We start from the raw sequence: 27,668 nt of genomic DNA, 5'->3' as shown, positions 1-27,668 counted from the left end.
TAAATCTAGACCTATATCTCTCACCATGCACTAAACTAAAATCAAAGTGGATTAAGGATCTAAGTATCAAAAGAGAAATGCTGAATTGCCTAGAACAGAAGTTAGGTAGAACTCTTGAAGACATTGATGTAGGAAAAGATTTTATGAACACAACCCACAATGTGGGAAAAAATCTTCACCTGCTGGTTCTCAGACAGAGGTCTACTACTATCTCGTATCTATAAAGAACTTAAAAAAATCAGACCTCCCAAATTTAAAGACCCAATCCAAATATGGGCATCTGAAATGAACAGACATGTCTCAGAAAAAGAAGTAGAAATAGCAAATAAACATATGAAAAAGTGTTCAACATCACTGGTCATTTGAGAGATGCAAATGAAAACAATGCTGAGATTGCACCTCACTCCGGAAAGAATGGCTCCGATCATGAAATCAACCAATAACAAATGTTGGTGGGGCTGTGGGGAAAGAGGAACCCTGCTCCACTGCTGGTGGGAGTGTAGACTGGTGCAACCACTGTGGAAATCAGTATGGATATACCTCAAAGAACTAGGACTGGAAGTCCCCTTTGACCCAGCTATTCCCCCAATGGGTATGTTCCCCCCAAAATTAAAAGAATCATACCACAGTGATATATGTGTACCCATGTTCATAGGAGCACAATTTGTAATAGCTAAAACTTGGAAGCAGCCCAGATGCCCACCAACTGGAGACTGGATAAAGAAAATGTGTTTTTTTAAATAAAATGGAGTACTATTCAGCCATAAAAAATGAGAAATTAGAGACATTTATAGCTAAATGGATGCACATTGAGGCAATACTCTTAAGTGAAATAAACAGGACACACGTGTGTAAATACCAAATAGTTTCTCTAGTGTGAGAAACTGAAAGTGTAAATATGGACTAAATGGCATAATAGATAATGTGAAATAGGAAGAAAAGGGGCAAAGGGGAAAGAGGAGGAGTAGGGGAAAGGAAAGAAGGAAATAGAATTAATATGAGAAATGAAACAATGGAAACAAAGTCTTTGTAAATAGGAGGGATGGAGGGGTTGAAGGGAGGGCAGGGGAAGGGGAAAAATAAGAACCAAGAGAGATTATATAAAGGTGCAAATTTCCAATGATGAATGTCATTATATTGTATACCTAAATTGTACCAATTAAAAAAAAAAGTCTAGGGATGTAGCTCAGTGCTCCCTGGGTTCAATCCCTAGTAAGTAGGTAGGAAGGAATCCATCCTAGAAGCTCAAAGAATAAGACTATGTTTTTTGAATAAGACTTTTTTTTTTTTTTTTGGTACCAGGGATCGAACTTGGGTCCTTGCACTTGCGCAGTAGGCGGCAAAACCACTGAGCTGAATCTCCGGCCCCGAATAAGACTATTTTTAAGACTTGATATATGTTGCCAAATTGTCCTCCAGAAAAGTTGATTCAATCTTAGTTTACAACTAATATATAAAAATGTTTCACAGTACTCTCTTCTAATTACCTTCCTCATCCTACATTTTCTTTATCATAATCATAGCTATTGTTTATTGAGCACTTAATGTACAAGACATTGTGCTGAGTATTTTTGCATATGCTAGGCAGGCATTCTACCACTGAGTACCCCCTACCTCCTTGGGTAGAGTACCTTACATGCATTGTTATGTAATATTCACATCACTCCTATAAGGGTAGGTATTGTTATTCTCTCTCTTTTCATTTTCTTTTTTGGTCCTAGGGATTGAACTCAGGTACTTACTACACACGCTAAGCACACACTACCACAGAGCTACAACCCCATGCCTATTATCACTATTTAATAAAGAGAATTGAGGCTCATAGAAGTAAAGTAAATCCGCCAAGGTTATGAGTGTGATATCTAAATGCTGAACCCTTTTTAAAAACTACTAGCATTTAATTGTTTTAATTTACATTTTTTATTAGAGGTTAAACATCTTTCCAGACATTTGCTATTACCCAGGTACAGTAGCACATGCCTTAAGTTCCAGCTATACAGGAAGCTGAGGTGGGTATATTACTTGTGCCTACAGGTTTGAGATCAGCCTAGGCAGAGAAGAGACACCTCCATCTCAATTGTTTTTTATTGTTATGATGTATTTTATATGTCTTAATTTGTAAATTATTCATATGCTTTGCCCAGGCTTCTGCATCAGTATTTATTTTTTCCTATGTTGATTTGTAAATAGTCTTTATATACTAAGAATATTAACCTTTTCCTATTATGTTGCAGTTTTGCCTGTTTTTATTTGCCATTTTGTTTTATTCCTTTTGAAATACAGACTTTTGAAAAATTTTAATGCCATTAATCCAAAGTTTTTGTGAATTTTCATTGTTTTTCTTCATAGTTTAGTTTTTATCAATAGAGATATGTTCACCTATATTTTCTTAAGTTGTTTATAGTTTTATTTTTATATATGAACTTTAATCATCCAAAATTAATTTTACTGTGTGGTTTGAGACACAGATTACATTTATTTTGTTCAAAATAGTTAACTTACCTCAGTTCACTTTATGAAATGATCACTGGTTTTTTCCAGTAGTACACACTCCACTTCTGGGAACTATAATAAATTCAACAATAAATCCCATTGAAATTTCATCCACTGGGATTTAGCTTAGCATGTATTATTTAGTGCTCATTAAAGTACATGAATAGAAAATAAACTAGCTTAAATTTAAATTCTTTTATTCAAGTGCCTGGGAAGCCCAGAGGATGAGTAGGTCTTTAGTACTCACAAACTATCTTCAGACCTCTTATCCTTTCTGCTTTATGTGAGAGGGAGTAGACTCTCGATCAACGATGGCAGTCCTTTTAGAGACCGAGTACCCAAACTACAACCCAAAATCCACGTATTTACACGAAGTGCCAGCACTGCAGTTAAACCTGAATACTGTTTTAGTTTAGAAAAAACAACTCATAACATTAACATTTTTTGTCTTAAAAGAAAAACAAGTAACACATGTGCCATAGGTTTGCCACCACTGCTCTAGATTATGCTTAGTCTGAAAATGGCACTGTTCAGCACTATCTTCTTATGTAACACCATTAAATGTTCTTGGTTCTAGAAGCTTAGAATTTTACTATTTTTTCATTAAATGTCTACTGTTATGTTGACTAGAGCTGTACCTGGCTTGTTATAGAAATATACATACATATTCATGTTTTTCATTTATATGTTCATTCATTTAAAAAATCTAGCTATAATAGGGAGACTATTTCTAGTAGAAAAAATTATTGATAAGATCTTTTATCCAACTTGAAATAGGCCAGAGGCTGGGTGAACATGGGAAAGACCTTAAGAATCTTGCTAACTAGCAGATATTTAATGAATGCTATTTTATGCAGGTAATTCTATCCATTCTCTTCTGGTTCTTAATACTGAATCCTTTTCAGATAGTTTTATAAATTTCCCTGAATTTTCTTGCCTATCTGAGCAGGAGAGCTGCTGTCACAGTTCCCCTCATTTTCCTGTTTTTCAAGGGACATGCTCTTGGCTCTGAAATGTAGTGAAAGGTTCTACGATTCCTTTACAAAACATAGGAAGAAATATTTATTGAATGGAGAGGATATGCTTATGAACAAATAGGGAAAGATAGTACTATGTTCCAGCTTATATTTTATGTAACTGATTCAATGTTTTTTGGGGGTGTTTTTTGGTACAGAGATTGAACTCAGGTTCTTGCGCCACTTGCGAGGCAGGTGGCGGAACCACTGAGCTAAATCCCCGGCCCGATTCATTGTTTTTTAAAGTTACTTATACTTTCTCATGTCCTGCACAGTACCTGAGTCTGAGGATATCTATTTACTAATTTTTATGCCACTACTGGGAATTCAGTAGTCAAGTTAGTCTCTGATCTTAGGAAACAGAGTAGAAATAGAAAGATTAATATTTAATTTCTCATTCTTTATGGCTGAGTAGTACTCCATTTTATAAAAAAAACCCCACATTTTCTTTATTCAGTCTTCAGTTGATGGGCAATTGGGCTGTTTCCAAGTTTTAGCTATTACAAACTGTGCTGCTATGAACATGGGTGCACATATATCGCTGTGGTATGATTCTTTTAATTCTTTTGGGAAGATACTCAGTAGGGGAATAGTTGGGTCAAATAGGACCTCTAATCCTAGTTCTTTGAGGTATCTCCATACTGATTTCCACAGTGGTTGCACCAGTCTATATTCCCAACAACAGTGGAGAAGGGTTTCTTTTTTTCCCACAGCCCTGCCAGCATTTGTTATTGGTTGATTTCACGATAGCAGCCATTCTTTCTGGGGTGAGGTGGAATTGCAGCATTGTTTTCATTTGGATCTCTCAAATGACCAGTGATGTTGAACATTATTTCATATGTTTATTTGCTATTTCTACTTCTTTGTCTGGGTACTACTCAGCCATAAAGAATGAGAAATTAGAGACATTTATAGCTAAATGGATGCACATTGAGGTGATACTCTTAAGTGAAATTAATAGGACAAATATGTGTAAATACCAAATAGTTTCTCTGGTGTGAGAAACTGAAAGTGTAAAAAAGGATAAAAATGTATAATAGATAATATGAAATAGGAAGAAAAGGTCCAAAGAGGAATGGGAAATGGGAGGGGTTGGGGAAAGGAAAGAAGGGAATGGAGTTAATATGAAAAAAGGGAAAAAATGGCAACAAAGTCTTTGTAAGTAGGGAGGGGTGGAGGGGTTGAAGGGAGGGCAGGGGAATGGGGAAAAAATAAGAACCAAGATATATTATGTAAAGGTACAAATTTCCAATGATAAATGTCATTATATTGTACACCTACCAATAAAGTTATTTTTTAATTAATATTTAAAAAGTAATTAAATAACAGTATAGTGGGCTGGAGATTTAGCTCAGTGGTTCTGCCACCTGTCTCACAAGCACAAGGTCCCAAGTTTGATCTCTGGTACCAAAAAAAAAAAATTGCAGTATAGTAATCACAAATATGTATATAAACTTTCAAAAAGAGAAAGAAGGCCAACAGGGATTTCTGAGTTAGTGGGGCTGGGCTTGGTGGTGCACACCTGTATTTCCAGCTACCTGGGATGCTAGGGCAAGAGAGTCACAAGTTTTAGGTCCACTCAGGCAGTTTTTTTATCTCTGAACAACAGCAGGTTTGGGGATGTAGCTCAGTGATAGAGCATATGTGAGGCTGTGGGTTCAATCCCCAGTACCAGAAAACAAAAACACACAAAAACAAAACTTACAAAACTGAGTGAAAATTAGTAAACAGGTGTATAACAGGAGAGAAGAAAGCATTCTTAAGCATGAGCTTAAGGCACAGGACTAGAAATGTCATCATATGGCTGAGAACAACAGTATTGTAGTGCTGATGGGATTTCAGGTGAGAAAATAGGGGTAGGAAACTAAAAATAATTTGTTCTGAATTTTGACATCTGTAGTCTTACTTTTACGTTGAATATAGTGTATATATGTTCTCTTGGCTTTCCTTTAAAGTGACTCTGTTAAAATTTATGATTATAAGCAAGAAACTTTAAAGTGTAACTTTTTAAGAGGGGGGCCCTGGAGATTGAGCCCAGGGCCTTTGTACTGAGCTATATTCCCAGCTCTTTCTTTATTTTTATTTTGAACAGGGTCTTGCTAAATTGCCCAGGATGGGGTGAAACTTGTAGTTCTCTTGCCTCAGCCTCCCAGAGTGCTGGTATTACATGCAAGCACTACCATGTCCAGGTGTGTAGGGGGGGCGGGGGGGGGGGTATTGGGATTAAACCTGGTACCCTATGCATACTAGGGAAGTGCTCCAGCAATGAGCTATATCCTTAGACCTTTTTATTTTTATTTTTAAAATTTTGTAACAGAGTCTTGCTGTTAGTGCCTTAGTACTTGAGAACCTTCTCAAACACTGTGGATTGTATAAGGCATTATTCTTGCTTAGAATTTTCAAGTGGAAAAGGTGGCTATAAACTGAACATTTATAATCAAAACCCTCATTTCCTGAGTATAGTATGAGAGACATAAACCAAGTGTGTAAACAGAAAATTTCAGAACAGTAGGGATCATGGATAAGGAATGTGGAACAGTATAACTGGAAAAGATAGATGAGCAAAATATCTTTGCAGCTAAGAAAATGAGAGTTTTTAAAAGATTTTAATCTCAGCTCCATTCACAATTAGAAGCCAATATTTTTCTCATAGGATGATTATTCTAAGATATTGTTATCTAAGATGCGTTAGCTTCAGATATCAAAGCCTCTGTCTTTGGAAACCATGTGTTAATGAATATTTATTACCTTGCCTCTCACCTGTTGTTCCTCTATACCTACCTCTATACCTTCTCACACTGAAAGAAAAAATAAAACACCAACCTTCTTTTACTGATGCAAATAGATAAGGAAATATAAGAAATTACATTTATTGAAGTTGAAGGAATACATCTCCATGCAGCTTGCTGATTGGAACAATGATTTTCCTGTTGTTGCTTCAGACATTTTATAGACACATCAAGAATTTGGGAGAGCTCTTTCTTCAGATTACAGTATTTACCATTATCTCAGGTGAGAGTTACGATAAACTACATGTTACCATGTAATTAACACATTATCTTAATCTATTTAGGAAGCTCATTAATTCTTTTGAGAAAGTGATTGTGGTTTAGAATAAAAGTAATAACTGGAATAAAGGCCCTAAGAGTGTGGGGAAGCTCTAAAAGTATTTTTGCTTTTTTCTTCTTAGGGTTTCAGAAATGCCTAATGGAACATGAAACAGCCTAGCATAATGGTTAGAAGGGTAGGGTCTGAAAACTGTCATCCTGAATCTGAATCCTGGCTTTATAATTAACTAAACTTAGACAAACCATTTAACTGCTCTGTTTTGTTTTGCTCACCTTTAGGGTTAATAATAGTTCTTTCACAGAAATATTGTAAGCATTAAATGAGAGAATTGCATTAGTACCAAGCCTGGCACACACTTGTGAAGTATTAGTCATTTTTATAATAGTGGTGATTTAAATTGCTATTTAGTTATTAAGTTAATTTTTTCACTATGACCAGAATTTGATGGGGAAGATACTGGCTTTTAACAATGTAAAATTCAAATGAATAAACTATTTCAGAGTTTAGTTTCTCTTTAACTTTTTTCTTTCTTTTATTTTTTTTTACTTGATAATGGCTTCATTTTTAAAAATTAGACAATTTCTTCTCCACTTGCTGATCTCCATGGCAAAATATGCTATGTATAATTTTGTAATGATCCTGGGATACCATGTGGAATGATTAATGCAACTGTATTCTTTACAAAGTCTCCTATTAATTTAATAGGCCATACTTAACAGCATATTAATCTATTGAATGTTTTGATATACAGTAAAACAGATCATTGCAAGTCATCACCTTTGAATAATCAAATTATAGACTGAATATATTGGTGTAATGATTGAAGCCACAAATCATGTGGCAAAATAGAACAGAAATTGCCAGATATTTTTTGAATATGGAGAATCTAAAAACACTGAATGTATTCATGGGTTTAAATATATCTTTGTACAAGGAAACAATAGGTGAGAAGAATGATCTGTCCAATCCAGCTATTCCAAGCAGTTGGCAGTTGAAATTGAATGCAGCTCTTAGAAGATGCATTTCCAAAGCAATGAATGAACTCATATACCATATAACAAGAGGTCTTTGGTTCAGGCTTTGGTTCCATTTTGATTACAGGTTTTATTATTGAATCCTTTCAGAAAATAGAGACAATGTATTTCTTCCTACAAGAATACTGGAAAAAATTAAACTAAATTTTCTTTGAACAAAGTATTTTGATTTGTCCTTTTGATCTGTCTTCTACAAACTGCAACTTTTTCCAGTTCTGAGCATTTTAATGCTAATTTTGTGCTTTTCAATTAAACTTGAAGAAAATAGATCCCACCTGAACAACTTAGCCAGCCCCTGTCTCAAAATTTTAAAAAGAGCTGTGAGGATGTAGTTCAGTGTGAGGGCTCTGGGTTCAATCCCCAGTGCCACAAAAAAATAAAAAAAGATTGTATACTGTTTCGACTATAAAGGAAGTCTGGTTAGGCAAGGTGTAGCTAGAAAAAAAAAAAACCCAGTAACTGCAGCACTTGCCTACCAAACATTCTTGCATGATACATAATCTTGAAAATAAATATAGGGCTTTTAAGGAGAAAGAAAATGGCTTCAGAAGATTTCCATTTAAGCCATTCTCTAGCATTTTAACCTATAGGATTAAAAAATTAAGAAAATTTTGTTTTTAAAAATGTGAATTTTTTTGGTGTGTGTGTATTCTTTTTTTTTTTTTTTTTTGTACCGGGGATCAAACTCGGGTCCTTGCGCTTCCTCAGCAGGTGGCGAAACCACTGAGTTAAATCCCCAGCCCTGTGTGTGTATATTCTTAAAATTATCTTACAGAAAATATAGTTGTGGGCCCAAAATGAAAAACTTTAAAAACAAGGATGCTCTGGACGTCTATGTTGATGAGCTTATTTAGAATACAAGTCTGCAGAAAGTTAGAAATAGATATGTTGGTCACCAAATTACTCTTTGATTTGGTTCCAGTTATCTTTTCAGGTGATTCAAAACAGAGGAAAATTGTCTTTTAACAAGTCCCAGGTGTAATTTTTTTTTCTGTGTCCCACTCTCCTTCATTGAGTTATATTCATTTGCAAACACTGATAACAAATTTCAACTGTCTACATGATTCTATATCATTTTAACTGGTAGCCTAGTCTACTCTTTTTAAACTAAGTTGCCTTATTTTCAATATGTGATTTAGAAAATTGAATGGTATAGGTTATCTTTTTTTTTGGTACCGGGGATCGAACTCGGGTCCTTCTGCTTGTGAGGCAGGTGGCGGAACCACTGAGCTAAATCCCCGGCCCTAGGTTATCTTTTATTCCTTTATTCATTCTGCTGATATATTTCATTCTCATATTGATTTTCCTTTTTGTGTGTGTGCTGGAGATCAAATCAGGGCCTCAAAATGCTAGGCAAGTGTTCTACCACTGAGTTACATCCTTAGCCCCTGATTTTTTTAAAAAAATTTTTCATTGTGTATTTTATTTGTGGCTCACATTTCTGAAATAATCATGATATAGATTCTTTAGAAATAATCCTTCTGCAATAGTTGTGTGAAGTCCAAAGTTAAGCCTTTTGATAAAAGTGAATTTTATTGTGTATATTTCAGTTTTACAACATGATACTGCAGGGTATATGTAAGTAGTAAAAGCCAGGCATGCCTGTAATCCCAGCACTCTGAGAGGTTGAGGCAGGAGAATCACAAGACTCTTTTATTTGCCAGAGGTATTGGGGATTGAACCCAGGGGTGCTCTACTACTGAGCTATATCCCCAGTACTTTTTATTTTTTATTTTGAGATAGGATTTCACTAGATTGCCCAGGCTTGCCTTGAATTTGTGATTCTCCTGCTTCAGCCTCTCAAATAGCTTGGATTGCAGGCCTCCCGCCACAGCACCTGGCTCTGATGGAGTTGTAAACTGTATCTTGAGAGATAAACAGAGCATATATGTGACCCAGAGTAACCTAATATGTCACCAGTTCTTGGGAACTTTATAACAGAATCCCCCCCACACACACACACACATTTCTGTACTGTTACTCATTCCTGGCTTCTATAAGTCATTTCATTATTGTCAAGAAACTTAAAATTTGAAAGTTTGAGTTTAAGTTCTGATACAGAGACTTATAGTGTAATATTGGGCAAGTTTTATCTACCTGAGCCTCCCATTCCTTACGTGGAAAATGGGTATATAACATTGTAGTATAGCACAGTAGTTAGCACAGTAATTAAATTTCTGGAATCAGAGTCCTAAGTTAGAATCCTATCTCTGCCAAGCAATTTGGATAATCTGGATGTTTCTTCCTATGTAAAATGGGGCTAATACTTGTTCCCTACCTCACAGAATCTTTACAAAGACCCAAGAGATACAGTGAAGTTACCCCTTACTAGAACTCTAAAGCAAGCGTATAATACAAAAATCAAATTACTAAATAGTAAAAATTGTCCCTCAAGGGCCGGGGATTTAGCTCAGCGATTCCAGCACCTGCCGCGCAAGCACAAGATCCCAAGTTTGATCCCCGGTACCAAAAAACAAAAAACAACAACAAAAATTATCCCTCAAAAGATCTCGTGAATCACCCAAATAGAGAACAATATACATGGTTTTGAGCATACAACTCTCTAACTGCCTAAGAATACTCAGGTTCTCTCAACTCATGCTCACTTTTTTGCATTCACCTATTGAGTGGAATTATATGCACTAGAACATTTTTATTCATATTTATTCTCTAATCTGAACATAAAGTCAAATTACCATAAATAACATACATATTTGATGCAACAACCGATTTATTATGGTGAGATGCTTAGCATAGAACCTGGCTCTTAAGTCCTTTAGGCTGTTATTTTTACCTTTGGTGCACCATATGATGTTTGAAGATGAAGAAATTGCAGTTGTTCAGGCTTATCGTGGCTCCTGACTGTGCGACATGGACCAGTGATGGTTTTTTTTCCTCTCACATCAGCCAAGACTTATAACAGATGCATGTGGCCAAGGGAATAATGTCAATATAGGATTATCAATTGTAATTCAAGGAAAACTAAGGTAATTGTCTCCAAAGTTAACTGATCCCAAACAAATAATATGCTGATTATATGTTTTTACATTGTGAAGTATATCATTGACAGAGAAGAATATTTTATGTATTTTATTTTTATTTATTTATTTTTTTTTTGGTACCGGAGATCGAACTCAGGTCCTTGAGCTTGCGCAGCAGGCTGCAAAACCACTGAGCTAAATCCCCGGCCCGAATATTTTATTTTTAAATGCAAAAAATTTGCTTCCTTTTAAACATATACACACACACACACACACACACACACACACACATTTAAGAGGTACCGGAGATCGAACTCAGGACCTAAAGTTTTTTTGGTTTTTATTTATTTATTTATTTTTTTTTTTGGTACTGGGGATCGAACTCGGGACCTTGTGCTTGTGAGGTAGGCGCTGGAACAACTGAGCTACATCCCCGGCCCATCCTAAAGTTTTTAAATGACTGAGTAATGTTAAGTGGAATACAAGATATCAGTAAGTCCTAATGATAAAATTCACTCAGGAGCTATTCATCTAAATGTTAACCATTTTCAATTAAATCTACATCAAGCCTTAAATAGTTGTAGATGATCTGTTTTACTGTTTGACACATGTACTGTATATAACAAATCCTTATATCCCTGACAAAATGTATTTATTATGTATATAATAATGTGATAATCTTTGTACACTTACTCTCTGAAAACGTACATCTGTTGCTTAAAATAATTTAGGACTTTGGTTGCTTGGGTCAGATTGTAGTGCTCAATACAATGAATCATATATAAAAGCATAAATAAAACTTAAGTATCCTCAGCCATGCCCTACAGGAAGACCAATAGGGCCCTTCTTTTCTTAGAGTAGGTGTTTTATTTTGCAGGTAACAGTGGCAGAGATGCGCCATCGGAAACTTTTCCTTGAGGATCCAAAATGTAAAAGCAAGAATAAAAGTAATAGTAAAATTCTAAGAGCAATAATAATATGCTTTTGTTCAAACACTGTCAAGTGTTTTCTAACTGAAAGTAAGTTGTCTAAACTTGTACCTTATCATGTGTTGCTTAGTATAGGATTGTCTTGTTTTCAAACATAGGAGGAAAATCTTGTTCTTAGGTGACTCATGTAGTGATGTAGTAGGTTAGTAACGGGGTGGTGTTTCTTTGCTCAATATGAGCACCAGAAATAACAGTTATTAGTATTTTCCCATAGATCTAACGCTTTACTTTTGGGATTTGATGGGGGAGGGTGTTGGAGGTTGAACATGGGGCCTTGTATTGTACATGCTAAGAGGGAATTCTTAGGAATTTGTGTGTGCAGGTACTTGGTTCCATGATAGTCTAAATAGTAACTGGGCATGGTGGTGCATGCCTATGATCCCAGCACTCTGGGAAATAAGTTCAAGCCCAGCTCGGTCAATTTAATGACTTGGTGAGACCCTGTCTCTAAATAAAAAAGTGCTGGAGATGTAGCTCAATATCAAGGCCTGGGTTAAGAAAAAAGGAGAGAGAAGGGCCGAAGATTTAGCTCAGTGGTTCCGCGGCCTGCCTAGCAAGCACAAGGACCCGAGTTCGATCCCCAGTATCAAAAAAAAAAAAAAAAAGAGAGAGAAAGACTTAATAGAATAATTAAATATTGCTACTTTATGACCATAGGATTTTTAAGCTGTGGCATTTATAATGTATGAGGTATAATTAGCTTGTACTTTTAAGTCTTTAAATATCCAATAATCTCCCTTAAGTGTGATTATTTTTCTCCTACTATACCTTTCACTTATTCATCAGTGATTGGTTGATTTATGCATTTACAGTTAATTAAACTCAGCTAGTAAGTCTTATTTTATGAGTTTTAAAAGAAACTTATGGTGGTTATAGAACAAGGTCTAATGAAAACTTAATTTTGGCAGTTTTGTAGCTATACAGATATTGCCATGATACCTGGAAATAGTGTTTGTTGGTAAAAAGAAGGATAGGCATAGTTGAATGGAAGATACACAGAAATTTATCCTCCTAGTTGGATATTAGAAATGTATATAATTTCTTGCAAGATAATTTATATTGAAAATTAAGCTCAAACCATTTTATAGTAGGACAGAGCATAGTTTTTAATAATGAATTATCAAAACCTAAAGTTTGGAGAAACTTTTAATGAAAAACTTAGGGAAAAGATTGAAAAGCAGTTAAGGTTTTGTCAAGGTTGATTCATTTTGACAGACTGGCAGTTCTATCTGGGAGAGAGAAATAATAGTTTTTTAAGGTAAGAAAAATTTCAAGGCCAGTTAATGAAGAATAGCCAACTTGCTTTTGAACTTATTTTTTTCTTTATTTGCAAGATTTCAGTTAGTTAAGGAGTTTTAGGTAATAAAATGACTAGTTCTTTTAACTGACATAACAGCATACATATTCAAAAGATTATTGTCTGGTCCCTAAGGAAAATAGACTATGTATTTACACAAATGAACCCAACATTTGCTCAGCAATTTTTTTTCTTTTTTGGTGGTACTGAAGATTGAACTCAAGGCCTTTGCACTAAGCTATAGTCCTCAGCCCCTTTTTAAATTTCATATTTTGATATAGAGTAGTTGCTGAATTGCCTGTGCTAAGCTCAAACTGCAGAGATTACAGATGAGTGCCACCATGCCTGGCTTCCTCAGCATCTTTAGAGCTCCTTTTTTGGGGGGCGGGCATTGCTTCCATTGCTTTTAAATATCTGTAAGGATAGGGGCTGGGATTTAGCTCAGTGGTGCCGCCACCTGCCTTGCAAGTGCAAGGTCCCAAGGTTGATCCCTGGTACCAAAAAAAAAAAAAAAAAAAAAAAATCTGAGGATAACAAATCTTTCTTTGACAGTGAATTTGATTTGTAGAAATAGTAAAAAAAAAATTATATCTGTATCCAATGAATATTAATCAATCAAAAATATCTTGAGTGCCTTTTATATTTCATACCTTAGGTATACAAGAATATCTAAAACAATTAGTTTCTGCCTTTAAAGCTGTGGAAGAATGGTTGATGCATAACCTTGGGGAGATGCCACATGGAAAGACTGTCTGAGGAATTTGTTCAGAGAGACACAGAACAGGGAAAGAAGTTCTCAGCCATGGAGCCTTACTCACAAAATATGATAGTTTAGTAAAAAGAAAAGAAGTGAAAACAGGTTTGTCTATAGGTTAGTGAGGTAACTTTTTGTGAGTTGTAAACTAGCTTAAATTCAGTTTTCAAGCAGATACTCCAAAGTGTTTCAAGTAGTGAGATATCACAGAACTTCTCAACATGACTATGTGAAGAGAACACTCATTAAAAAATTATAGTCTGTTGTGTCAAAAAAGAAGCTTTCACTAGTTTTTAAATTCCATTTTATTTAATAGAGTTCTCTATTTTCATCTTCAGATAGTCTCAAAACATATTCATCATGGAAGTTTAATATAGATTTTGCCCATATTTTCCTGTCTCTCCTAGCTGCCTCTACAACTTTCCTTTTAAAGAAAAATTCTGGGCTAAAAGACAAGAATCCCCTTTCATAGCAAATATAGGGATGGTAGTATAATGTTTTTAAGGGACCAGGAAGTAGATAATAGAATCCTGGTAATTTTTTTTTTTTTTGGTACCGGGGATCGAACTCAGGTCCTTGCACTTGCGCAGCAGGCGATGAAACCACTGAGCTAAATCCCCGGCCCTAGAATCCCAGTAATTTATTATTCAAACCAGGATAAGGAGAATGAAAAGAGTGCTGGTAATTTTTTTTGCTGTGCAACAGGTGTTCATTAGGATGGGAAAAGAAAGGCATAGGGCCATGGTAGTGATGGGGTGTTGTAGTCAGCAGGATTTGGCAAGGGAATACATTAAATACAGGACACATAACTTATAAGATTATTTTGTGATAATTACCCAAAAAGTCAAAGGGCAAAGGAGTACAAGGGATTAACCACACTAGAAGCCCAAAGGATTCAGCTGAGGGCCTAGATCCCAGCAGTTTCCCACACGAGTCCAGCTAAAGGCTTAGAGTCTAAGGCAATGTTCTCCACCAGTCCAGCCAGTAGCCTAGATCCCACAGCAATATCTCATGCTTGTCCGTATTGAGGATCTGCACCTGGAAGGCCCAAAGGCCAGTGGTGGAAGCCAGAAAATCTACGCTGGTGAGAGATGATGAAGGATTTGTGCCACCAAGGCGAGGGTTTCACATTGGAGCCAGGAAGTGATTCTCACGGTAAAGATCAGAGCTCCCCTGATGAAAGCAGCAGCCATTCCCAGGGACAGCAAGGTCCTGAGCTCCTCCTCTGAGGAGAACAGCCTAGTTTGCATCAGGAAAACCACGTGCAGCAAGTTTCTCCTAAAAAATCAACAGGCCGAGATCTTCCCCCTCCAGTTCTCTTTTTATGGCTATTGGTAACAATCTTCAGGTGGATCCTCCACACCCAGACCACGCTGATTCAGCTCAGCTGGGCAATACAAGTTGACCATTAGTTAATCCACCACATGGGGATTCTAGAAAATTGCAATCTTAAAAGTGAATATTCACAAGAGTTGCTTTTTTAACAGTAGTGTGACATGCTCAGAACAAAGGATGCTTTTATGCAGCTATATTAATTTGTAATTAATTAACTATTAATTTTGCTTTGTAACAGAGCAAAGGGCTTAGAGTATATTAAATATGAATTTTTGAATTGTTTGTCATTCATTGCCATTTTCATCTGGGCACTTTAAGGAATAGGCCAGGGTGCTATAACAAAAAAGAGAGAGACCACAACATATTAAGACAGTGAATAAGATAAAAGTTCTTTTTTCTCTCATGTGGCAATTTAGGGAACCATGTCTTCTTAGAGATCAAAGAACTGCTCTGAAATGGAATGGTTAGGGATTTTTTAACTGTACTATATTCATGAGCATATATTGCTGAATTTTCCTGAAAACTTCTGTTTGTCTTTTTGGGTACTTAGGAGCTTTACTTAAAAGTCTGCCCATGTCCTGTTATTTGGTGATGTTGTACAGTATATCAAAGAAACACAAATTGTCACCTGAAGAGTGAAAAGTTTAGAATTTATCTTAATATTTATTGGGTGAGTTTTAATATCTAAGTAAAAATTTTATTTTACTGAGGGGTAAAATATTTAGAGTTTGTTACAATTATATATATATATATATATTTTATAATGACCTAAGATAAGTTTTTTCCTCTATATTCTCATAGAAATTTTATTATAAAATTTCTTTATAGCATTATATTAGGCTTTTTGTTTTTAAGATTGAGTCTTCTCCATTAGTCTGAGGTCAGAAACCTTTCTTGTTCATTTTTGTAACTCCTTTAGTGTCTAAAGTATAATAAATATGTAATAAATAGGTGTTGGGGCAAATAAGACAATTTTGGGGCCAACAATTTTACCAGAGCATATTGGATGAATCGCCTGTATTTCATAGTATTAAATAGGTTAAGAATGAATATTTAAATTTGTAGGTTGCATTTTACTTATGTTGAAGAGAAAAATCAAAGGATAGGCATAGGATACCAGTTGGAATTAGTGAGCAATTAAGTGGGTGAGAGTGGGACTGAGTGGACCATCGACAGAAGAATGGTATGTGTAAAGACATGGCAGTGAAGTCTCTTGTAGGAATACACATGATTTTATTTGGTTGAAATGGGGAGTGTATTTCAGGGCAGGAGCATCATGAGAGATGTGACTAAAGAGGCTAGATCATGAAGAATGTTATGTGATATGTTAGGAAGTTCGACTTTATTCTGAAAACCATGAGGAAAATTAAAGAACTTAACTAGAGGAGTAATATAATCAAATTTGCACTTTACAGAAATAGCTATCTGAAAATACCTTGGAGGAGAGTAGATATACTTAGCTATTGAACTGGGGACAGAGAGCAAGGGGCAGGATGGAGGTTGAGAAGGAAAAGTGTACAAAATGGCTTCAGTGTTACAGATTTGTGCAGCTGTGTGAAGAATGCCATTCATCAACATAGAGAATGCAGATGCCAGTTCAGACAGTGGGGTGGAAAGTGAGCATCTTGAGTTTAAGGTATGTATAAAAGAACCAAAGGAAAGTCCCAAGGTAGATAGATACATCTGCTGCTAAGCAAGTAGATCTAGGCTAGAGATAGTGACCACTTATTTATCTCTTTGCTTAAATATGTCAGGCAATGTGCTAAACACTTTGCATATTGTGTCATTTACTCCTTATGAATTCTTATTTTTTCTATTTTATAGATTAGGAAACCAAGATTTCACAGTTAGTAGTAGAGTCACTTGTTGACTCTGAAGCCATGAAGATATGAATATGATCACCTATAGAAAATGTATAGGGTCCAAAAAGTGCAGAATTAAAGGGTGACTGGGGTATGAAATGAGAGAATTAAAAATGAACTTTTGGGGGAAACTAGCCTCCACAGGGGAAGGACAAACAGGACAAAGAGCTGATTAGCGTCTCTGATCAGGCCATTAATCCCATTCATGAGGGCTTATCCTCAAGACTGAATGACTTCCTAAAGGTCTCACATCTCAATACTATCGCATTGTGTTTAAGTTTTAGCATATAAATTTTTTGCACAAATTCCCTTGACATCCCAGGGCTGGAGACCTTAGTTAGGGTGAAATCCAGATGAGTGTTGCATCACAGTCTAAGCAAAGAGGGAGTTTCAGGAAAGAAGTGGTCACCCTTAGTCAGATATCCTGGGGTGGTCAAGAGAAGTAAGAGTGACCTATGTGAGATCAGCTTTTGTGGAGTAGGTGGTCAGAAGATCTGTTGCAGTGGGTTAAAAGGTAACCTGTGGTTAAGGGAAAGGGAAGTAGTAAGTAGAGACTTTTTTTTTCCTTCAAAAACTTGCCTGAGAAAGAAAGGAGAAGAAAGTAACTAGAGGGGGAACTTAACAGTGACAGAAGGGTAGTTATGGGTTATTTGGAAGAGACAATACTTTTCTGCTTGAGGGAAGGGGTCATTAGGAAAGAAATGAGTTAAAATATGGTAGGGAGGAAAGGATAATTCATGGAACAAAATTCTGGAGGACAGATGGCCAAGATTAGCTTTGGAGGAGAGGGTAGTAATACACTGAGCTCTAATATAGTAGCTTCCTCACATTAGTCTTGGTTTTTGTGTTTGGGTCAACTTTTTATGGCTTTACTATCAGTGTATTGGCTGTCACTTCTACTGCCATTGTGTCTTCTTGGAACAGCTCTTTACTTTACTGTTTTGCTGCTTCATATTTGCCTCAAGCTCAAAAACCAGAAAACCAAGCTTTTCAGGAATTAAGAGTAAGTAAACTGAAGGTCTAAAAAGTACCCCAGCCACTCACCCAGTGGAAGGCATTTGTAAGCTTTGTGCCATCTCTTTTCTAAAAGTCCCTCTCTCCTTTTTATAGGTGAGGTAGTAGGAGGAAAATTGAGTTAGAAAACTTCAGAAGTTTTTTTATTTGTATGTATTTACGATTGAAAATGCCCACTCTCTACTTTTTTAAAAATTCCAAACGCTTTCTTCATTTTAAAATGATTTTTGATGTTTCATATCCTCAAGTTTATGTTATTCGTACAGAATTTCTTCAGATTTTGAAGATGGCTTTTGATAGCATCTAGGAAATTAATGGCATGGGTAGGACTTAAGGTTCTGAATTATACCCACTTCAGGCTTTTTCTTGCTGATAGTTTGTCAGTTTCAAAGGTGAGGACAAGTGTAATCTCTAAATACAATTTATTTTACTATCTTCACATATGCTAGTCTGGAAAATTATATGCTTCATAACATCTCAGTTTTTGTCAAAGATGAAGAAAATGTTTTTTCACATTAAATTACAAAACTGAAAACATGCTTTTAAAATAAATTTGGTATTAGTAAGGAGTGGTGTCTTATAACCCTAACACTCTGGGAGGCTGATGCAGGAAGATCAAAAGTTTGATCCCAGCCTGGGCAATTTAGCAATACAAGAGGACCTTGTCTCAAAATAAAAAATAAAGGGCTAGGGATGTAGTTCATTGTGAAGCCCCTGAGTTCAATCCCCAGTACCTCTTCCCCCACACACATTAATAATTATTAATAATAATTTCACAAGACAATTTAAAGGTAGATCTGTTCCAATGGGCATGAAATTGCACACACATGATCCTAGCCTTCTGAGAAGCTGAGGCAGAGGATTGCGAATTTGAGTCACCAGCCTGGGTGACTTAGTGACTTAGCAAGACCCTGTCTCAAAAATAAAGAAAGGGCTAGGTATGTAGCTCAGTGTGAAGGCTCTGGGATCAATATACAGTACTGGGGGGGAAAAAGTAGGTCTAGTCCCTTTGTTATGATGACCAGAAAGTTTCTTCAAAGAGAAAGAAATGAGAGCAGTCAATATTTACAGAGCACTTACTATGTGCCAGGCACTGTCCTGAGCTCTTTGTAGGTATGATCTGACTCAGTTCTCACAATAGCCTTCTAAGGATATGTGCTATGTATGAGATATGTATTATCATCCCTATTTTACAGATAAGGAAATTGAGGCAGAAGTAAGGAATAAAGTAGGATTAGAATCTAGTTTGTCTGACTTCAGAATCCATTGCCTTAACAGTACATGCCAAAAATTGTCCTGCTTTATTCTTTTTGCCTCAGACTCGAGTCTTGAATTCCATTCTATGTCATTTTTGGTGGATTGAGGAAAGAAGAGCTAGGAAATAACATCCGACCTACCAAAAAGAACCTTTAGCAAATCCTCTTTTTTTTTTTTTGGTGGTACTGGAAACTGAACATAGGGCCTTCGCTCAGCCCTTTCTTTTTTATTTTGAGACAGGGTCTCACTAAGTCTCTAAATTGCCAGGGCTAGGCTCAAATTTGTGATCCTCATCCTGCCTAGTCTCCCAGACTACTGGCATTACAGGCACATATTACCATGCCCAGCTAAGCTTATTCTTTATAAATCTTCATTAAACAATTTGATAATGACAGTGTCCAAAATATATAAAAACCTCTATGCAAGCTCTAAGATATTTATTTATTTGTTTATTTATTTATTTTTTGGGTACAGGGGATCGAACTCGGGTCCTTCCGCTTGCTAGGCAGGTGGCAGAACCACTGACCTAAACCCCCGGCCCAAGATATTTTAAATCAAATATATTCTGTGCTAATAGCTTACTTTTATAAAATTAATTACCAATCCCAGGTACTATATTAAGTTGTTATAAAATATCAACTATGTGGATAGTCTCAAGTAATATATGTAGCCCCAAAGTAATATAAGCTGCATAATGTGGAAGAAGCAGCATTGGCCTACAGGAGATTCATTCATTTGGCTGTACTGTCTTTTAACTCTTGTGTTGGCCATTCTTTTCATCTTTGTAGTGCTAGTTTTCTTATCTGAGATTTGAGAGTTGAATATGTAAGGTTCTATCCAGCTTCATCATTTAAAGATACTGTTTACTCTTAGCGAAGTGTCTTTAGAACTGTGGAATACAGTAATACCTCAGTCACGAACACTTCTCTTTGCAAACAATTTGTTTAGCAAACAAAAGCATTCACAAAATTTTGCTTCCTTTTGGAAACTCTAACTGGTGACAAACACAACCACAGTCATCTTCCTCACGCAAACTCAAACGTAACCATCTCCCCCAAAATCATAAAACAAATTAAGTTTGTAAACTGAAGTACCACTGTAGAAGTTGATGTAATGTTATAATTGGGGTTTGTTCCATGGATTTTGTGGTAATTTTTGGCAAGCATACAGAACAGGCTAAGAGACTGACTTTTTGATCCATAGATTAGAAACCTCTGCCCCCGCCGCCCCCCCCCCCAGGAGATGTGATTTGCATGCTATGTTGTGGAAATGTACTTTTAGGTGTTTTTAGTATTTTGTTAAGGATGTACCCAGAGGCTGTTCAAGGCTTAAATATATTCTCTGAGTTAGTACATTACCAACTAAAATTAAGTTTTTAGCAACTTGGTTTTAAAATGATTCTTAAAAATTGAACGCTTTTGGGGCCAGGATTTAGCTCAGTGGTTCCGCCACCTGCCTCACAAGCACAAGGTCCCGAGTTCAATCTCCGGTACCAAAAAAAAGAAAAATTGAACCCTTTGGTACAAGGGTGGAATTGGTGGGGGAGGGGAATAAAGATTGAAGTCACAATTTAGGATCCAGATTTAATTTGGCCTGGGAAATTACATGGTCTTTAGCATAGGCTTCCTTGTTTATTTTTCAGTTTTCTGTAAAAATCTTTAAAACCTATATGAAGTCTGTTAAAGGGTATAAAGGAAATCTTGCATAAATACAGACCTATGCATATTCGTTAGATGAATGACTCAGTGTTGGAAAAATGCTGTTCCTCCCAATGAATTTATACCTTCAGTGCAATTCCAGTCAGAATTCTACTAGGCTTTCTCCTGGAACTTGAAAAGCTGATTCTAATATTCATGTGAAAGAAAAGAAAACAAAAAATGTTTCTAATAAAAGAATGAGAGATAATATTAAAATATAAACCATTACTGAAGTAGTATAGATTAATGAAAGATATAGATCCATATATACATAAGGATTTGCTTTATGCTAGAAATGGTGTTTCAAATCAGTGGTAATAGGAAGAACTACAACTGGAGTTTCCATTTGGAAAGAAAAATAAAGTTAGAGCCTGCTAGGGTTTGGGTAAGATTCCCTGAAGGGACCCATATGTTAAAAGGTTAGTCACGGGCCAGGGAGAAAGAACAAGGTCCTGAGTTTGATCCCCAGTACCACACACACACACACACAAAGATTAGTCCCTAGAGTAGCACTATCAGAAGCTAGTGGAACCTTAAAGATATCACCTACTGAGAAATCTTTAGGTCGCTAGTGTATACACTTGCAGGGTATTATGGGACCCTGGCCCCTCCTCTCTCCCTTTTAGTCACAGGCTGCAAGTTGAACATTTTTGTTCCCTTTAGGCAGCAGGACACCAAGAGATCTAGGGGTGAAATTTTGGAAGTAATAGATTTATAGGCACCTGTTGAGACTTTGCAGAACATGAGATCACTAAACAAATGCCCAGAGAGATAGATGCCAGGGACTGAACCCTGAGAGCCCTATATTTATGGGATAAAATTGCAAAGGAATATGTGACAAAAGACTGAAAAGGAACAAACAGAAAGCAATTTGTGGAAGACTGATAAAGAATAGCATGCCAAAAGTTTTAGGAAGTGGTGAATGGTCTGATTCTGTCAAATGTAGCTGAGAAGCCCAAAGAAAACTGTTCTGGATTGGTAATGTGGAAGCCACCAGTGACTTTTGCTAGAGTAGTTTCATTGGAAAGATGAGACAGCCTGATTATAATAGATTGAAGAAACTGATCAAGTAGAAACATTGAATATAGCATATTCCTTTCCAGCTGTGTTCCTGTGAATGGAAAGAGAAAAAGAATTGTATCCAGAAAGAAGGAGGGAGAGTCAAGTAATTAGTCTTGTTTTTAAAGTGTTTAATAGATAGGCCTGGGGGAGGAGAAAAAAGATAAAAGTGAAAGAGGGGATAAATAATGGGACCAGGTCCCCAGTGAGAGGGCCTAGAACACTGAATAAGGAAGGAGTTAGTCTGGAACTGGGTCAGTTAGCTTGGGACAGGAAGAGTTAACTCATCTCTTGTGGTTTAAATATCTGTTTTCTATTATGGTTGAATCTTACTACACAGGATGACATTCTCCTTTCTTACTCCCATGAGACTTTAGTATATATCCAGCGTGTAGTTTTATCAGTCTGTCTATACATAGATAGAAGTTCCTGTATATAACTAATATGGGGTATTATACTATATCATCTGTAGTTAACACAATTGCTTACTGCTGTAGAAATTAGCAAACACCTACCTTCCTTTCTCTTTCTCTCTTTCTTTCTTTCTTTCTTTCTTTCTTTCTTTCTTTCTTTCTTTCTTTCTTTCTTTCATACTGGGGATTGAACCCAGGGGTACTCTAACACTAAGCTTTGCCCAATTGGGACTGGACTCAAACTTGTGGCCCTCCTGGCTGAACTTCTTCAGTGCTAGGGTTATAGGTATGGGCTAACATACCTAGTTCAGCAAAACTTCTTTCTGAAGCATAAGAAAGTATATCTTGTTTGTTTCAATATTCTTTATTTCTTCTTCTTATGATTATTCATCATATAGTGGACACCCAATAAAGTAACAACATAAGATTTGGAAAATATTTAAATTGCAAAGATATAGCTCAAAATATAAAAACTGTTCATAATTCAAGATTTATATTCTTTGAACTTAATAACTTATAAATTAGTATCAAATTCGGTTTTTAATAGGGGTCTTTTGTTATACTAAAATCCAATTTGCCACTAGGCCTAAGAATGTAATTTGGCCGTTAAGGAAAAAAGTGTCTTTGCTGATGACTTGGCAGACTTCTAGATTGGAGCACATTTATTAAAAGGCATGAGGGGCCGAGGATTTAGCTCCGTGGTTCTGGCACCTGCCTTGCAAGCACAGGGTCCTGAGTTTGATCCCCGGTACCAAAAACAAACAAAAAATGGCATGGGGCTAGAGATGTAGCTTAGTGGTAGAGTGCCTGTCTAGCATGTACAAGGTACTGGATTTGATCCCCAAAACCATAAAAAATAAAAATAAATAAAAAGCCTGTACTATTATAAAGTTTTGTGTGAAAATAAGATGCTGCCCTGAGTTATATACTTGTTATATACGGGAGTGAAAAGTCCAGGCTACCATTATAAGGCCAGTTACCAATTCTCAATAATTTCAGGTTCGTCAGGTTCATTCAGTGTAATGATAATTAGAGAAAGAATCAGATACGTCAAAATGGATTTGCTAGAAAAAAAAAGACTGAACATTTTTAAAATTTTTGTTAAGTGTGCCAAATTGCTTTTGAAAAGTTCTATTAGTTTATACTTTCGTCAGTAATAGCACTGAGTATGCACCAAACATTTTCCAAATATTTGAAGTTGTATTCTCATTTTAGGAAAAGTTAAGATTAGCATTGTATAGCTATTCAAACGACAGGCAAGGTTGATATCTATATATGAAGCTCGGTATCTCCCCAAAGCCTCTAGCCATTGAGTTCTGTAACCATATTACTTACTACATGTTGTAAGAAGCCAGTTGTGCAGTTTGTACCTTGATGTAGATTTTTTTTTTTTTTTTGGTACTGGGGATTGAACTCTGGTCCTTGCGCAGCAGGTGGCAAAACCACTGAGCTAAATCCCTGCCCCTTGATGTAGATATTTATGTGTTTATTTTTCTCCGAGTTCACCTTATAGCTTTTAGGAAATTTTCAAGTTCTAATTTGATCTCCCAGGTGCACTTTTCAGAATTATTTCATTGTTAATAAAGTACTTTGGAAAGTAGGTACTATAGATGATTGATAATCCCCAAATTCCACTTGGCATAAGAATTGTGTTTCTCTTTTTCATTTAAAAAACTATGCTATTTAGCTGGGCCTGTAATCCCAGACACTCGGGAGACTGAGACAGGAAGATCGCAAGTTTGAGGCCAGCCTAAGCAACTTTGCCAGATGTTGTCTTAAAATTAAAAGAAAGAAAAAGGGGCTGGAGATGTAGATCAGTGGTAAAATACTTCTGGGTTTGAGCTGATGTACTTCAGTAAACAGAGAAACAAACAATGTTGTTTGGTGGCTGACTGATAAATTTATAGCTACTGTATGTGAGGTTTGGGAAATGTTCATATACTCTGTGTATGTGTAGATGTTGGCAGTGTATCCAGTTCTACATTCTAGTCTTTATTTCTTTAAAAAATCTTTAGTTAATACTTTGTTCTTCTTACATTCCATTTGTGATAATTGGGTGTACTCATTGTATTTGAAGATATTAATCATAACTTAGAATTTATAATGAAAACATAGATATGATATTGGCTGTTGGTTTTTTATAGATGGCTTTTATCAGATTGAGGTAGAGACTGTCTATTCTGATTTTTTATAGGGTTTTTATCATAAATATGTGTTAGATTTTGTCAAATGCTTTTTCTGCATCTATTGAGATGATCATATGGTTTTTGTCCCCGGCTCTATTGATATAGTGTATTACATTGATTGATTTGTGTATGTTGAACCATCCCTGCATCCCTGGGATGAATCCCACTTGGTCAGGGTGTATGATCTTCTTGATGATCTTCTGCATTCTATTTGCCAGTATCTTATTAAGGATTTTTGCATTTATGTTCATCAGTGAGATTGACCTATAGTTCTCTTTTTCAGTTGGGTCTTTCTCTGCTTTTGGGATCAAGGTGATGCTTGCTTCCAGGAATGAATTTGGGAGTATTGCTTCCCTTTCAATTTCATTAAAGAGTTTAAACAGTAGTGGCAGTAGTTCCTCTCTAAATGTCTTGTAGAATTCAGCAGTGAAGCCATCAGGACCCGGGCTTTTCTTAGTTGGTAAGTTTTTAATTACGTTTTCAATTTCATTGATTGATGTTGGGTTGTTTAGAATTTTTAGGTCTTCTTCCTTCAACTTTGGTAATTCACACCTATCTAGGAATCTGTCCATTTCTTCTGTGTTTTCCATCTTACTGGCGTATAGGTTCTCGAAGTAGGTATTGATGATCCTCTGGATTTCTGCTGGGTCCATTGTAATTTCATCCTTTTCATTCCTAATTACATGGATTTGAGCCTTTTCTTGGAAACATAGATATATTTTTCGTTTTTTGTATACCTACTGAAATATATTTTTCAGAACATAGTATGTTCATTTCTAGCTTGGTATAAATATTTTTCTGAAAAGAAGGAATTGAGCTATAGATGAATTTTTATGGGGAATGTTGTTTATTGCTTTAAACTCAGGGCTCAAACATGCCTAAATTTCAGCAGGAATCCTGGAGTCTAGACCAAGCACTGTCACTAATTGGCTTTGTAACCTTGAGCAGATCACGTATCTCTGTTTTTATAAAGTGCCCTACACAAAGAATATAGTTTGTATGAAAATATTACTCAAATGTGAGGTAATATTAGGGAGAAGGAAAATCCTTGGCATTTGAGATTTGGAATGGTACGAAAATAATTTCCTTGATTTAAATTCAGCACCTACCATTAGAGAAGGCAGCATAGTGAAAAGCAAGAGTCATATCTCATTTGCCTACCAGAGTCAGGCAAATAGCATGAGTATGAGAATGGGATCTAGAGTGTCAGTCCAGCTTGGTGGCACATGCCTGTAATCTCAGCTACTCAGGGGGCTCAGGCAGGAGGATCAAAAGTTTGAGGTTAGCCTGGGCAACTTAAACTCTGTTTCAAAACTGAAAGAAAAGAAAGGGAGAAGAGGGGAGAGTGGACAGGGAGAGAGGGGAATGGGAGAGAGAGGGACAGAGGGAGGGAGGCAAGCAGGCAGGTAGGTGTTATAGCTCAGTGGTTGAGTACTTGCTTAGTATATGTATGAGGCTCTGAGTTTAATCCCCAGTACTAGAAAAAAGTTAAAAAGATTTAGGTTGGCACATGCCGATAGTCACAAACTACGTGGGAGGCTGAGGCAGGAAGATCACTTAAGCCTAGGAGTCCAAAGCCAATTGGGGCAAAATAGTGAGACCCTGTCTCAAGCAAAACAAAACAAAAACAAAGAAATATTTAGGTAATAGTTCAGGCCTGAGACAAATCAGTCAGTATATCTATTTCCAAAAAAACTCAGATTGATTTTTTAAAATTACTGTAAGAATTATACAGAACAATTCTGAAGGCAACAATTCTGATTTTTAACCTCTGAATTAAAGAAAAGAATATTTGATCAGAAATGGAAGTCCCAGGTCTGCCATTAACTAGCTGGGCAATCTTGAACAGGTCACTCTCTCATACTCAGTTTGTTCATCTGTGGGAGGTGACTAAATCCATTTGTAATGTCCTTTCCATTTCCTGAGAATTATTTTCCTTTGTTAAGACTTGGCATGTATTCTGGTGGCAGCAAATGAATTCATTTAGTATATTTTCTTTCTTATGATTTTGCCTCCTAGCCAGTTCCTATGTCTTACCTCTGTTGTTAAGTCAGTAAGGTTAAGCACACAGATGAAGAGGCCAGAGAATTTTATGATACTTTGAGGAATTATCTTAGTTTTATTCATCACATTGGCTAGAGAAAATAACTATGATTCATGGAAGATTTACTAAAGAGAAACTAGGAAGAGAAAGTAATTTATAAAACTCTTCCACCTCTTAAAATTCAGGAAAAGAAACTTCCTCTGGGTATATTACTCCTTTGTAAGTATTAATTACTCCTCACAAAAATCCCAGTTAGGGAGGAGGGTAATATTAGCTCCTTTTTATAGTTTAGAAGTGGGAAGTATTTCAGTATTTATGAGTTAAGTGGGCTGAGTTAATAGCAGAATCCTGGATGAATCCTGGATTCCCTGTAGTCTCTTTACAGTATCCAGTCTGCCTCCACCCAGACAGAATATGCAAGTACCCTCTTCCCACACGTCCATATGTCCACATCTTTTGTGTGTGTCAAGGCCCAGTTCAAACACCTCTCCTCCACAAAACCCTCCCTAAATTTGAGTAGAAAGTAATTTCTTTCTCCCTTGTAATTATAATTTGTGTTCAGTACTAAACTGAAGGCTACATATAAGTGGAATCCACATTGGATTCATCTTTGTATACTGTTTAGCAGAATTCTACATGTAACAGACACTGAGTATTGTTGTTTTTTTTGTGTATCAAATTCTTTTATCGGTACATTGTAGGTATACAACACAATTACATTTCTCATTGGGAATTGTACCTTTATATAATGCATCTTGGTTCTTATTTTTTCCCCATTCCTAGCCCTCCCTTCACGCCCTCCACCCTTCCCTATTTACAAAGACTTTATTTCCATTTTTTCCATTTCTCATCATTTTTCCTTTCCCTTCTTTCCTTTCTCCTGCCCCTCCCACTACCCCTACCCCTTTGGACCTTTTCTTCCTATTTTACATTATCGATTATTCATTCTAGTAGTTGGTACATTTTAGGTATACAACATAATGACATTCATCATTGGAAATTTGTACCTTTACATAGTCTCTCTTGGTTCTTATTTTTCACCCTTGACCAGCCCTCCCTTCAACCCCTCCAGTCCTCCCTATTTACAAAGATTTTGTTCCTGTTTTTCCATTTTCTCATATATTGTTTAATGGCCAGCTAGCCATATGGATGATAGATAGATGGGTGG

The 27,668-nt window shown here is 36.2% G+C and overlaps 1 protein-coding gene and 1 pseudogene across 6 annotated transcripts in view; both read left to right on the top strand.

The window, feature by feature from the left end:
- Positions 1–27,668, top strand: part of Ssh2 (slingshot protein phosphatase 2) — a 303,918-nt gene that overhangs the window by 11,548 nt on the left and 264,702 nt on the right. The gene's annotated exons all lie outside the window — the stretch shown is intronic.
- LOC147823840 (rho-related GTP-binding protein RhoQ pseudogene) overlaps positions 5,717–27,668 on the top strand; it is a 49,091-nt pseudogene continuing 27,139 nt past the window's right edge. Inside the window, exon 1 of the transcript XR_015443284.1 lies at positions 5,717–27,668. This exon is cut by the window's right edge and continues 27,139 nt beyond it. The product of XR_015443284.1 is annotated as a rho-related GTP-binding protein RhoQ pseudogene (transcript).

The sequence above is a fragment of the Heterocephalus glaber genome, unplaced genomic scaffold (genome assembly GCF_053883595.1).
Source record: "Heterocephalus glaber isolate CG9 unplaced genomic scaffold, H.glaber_assembly_v1.0 deba00001564, whole genome shotgun sequence".
Lineage (NCBI taxonomy): Eukaryota > Metazoa > Chordata > Mammalia > Rodentia > Bathyergidae > Heterocephalus > Heterocephalus glaber.
The sequence above is the reverse complement of the archived record's forward strand: the minus strand, read 5'-3'. Positions and strand labels throughout refer to the sequence as shown.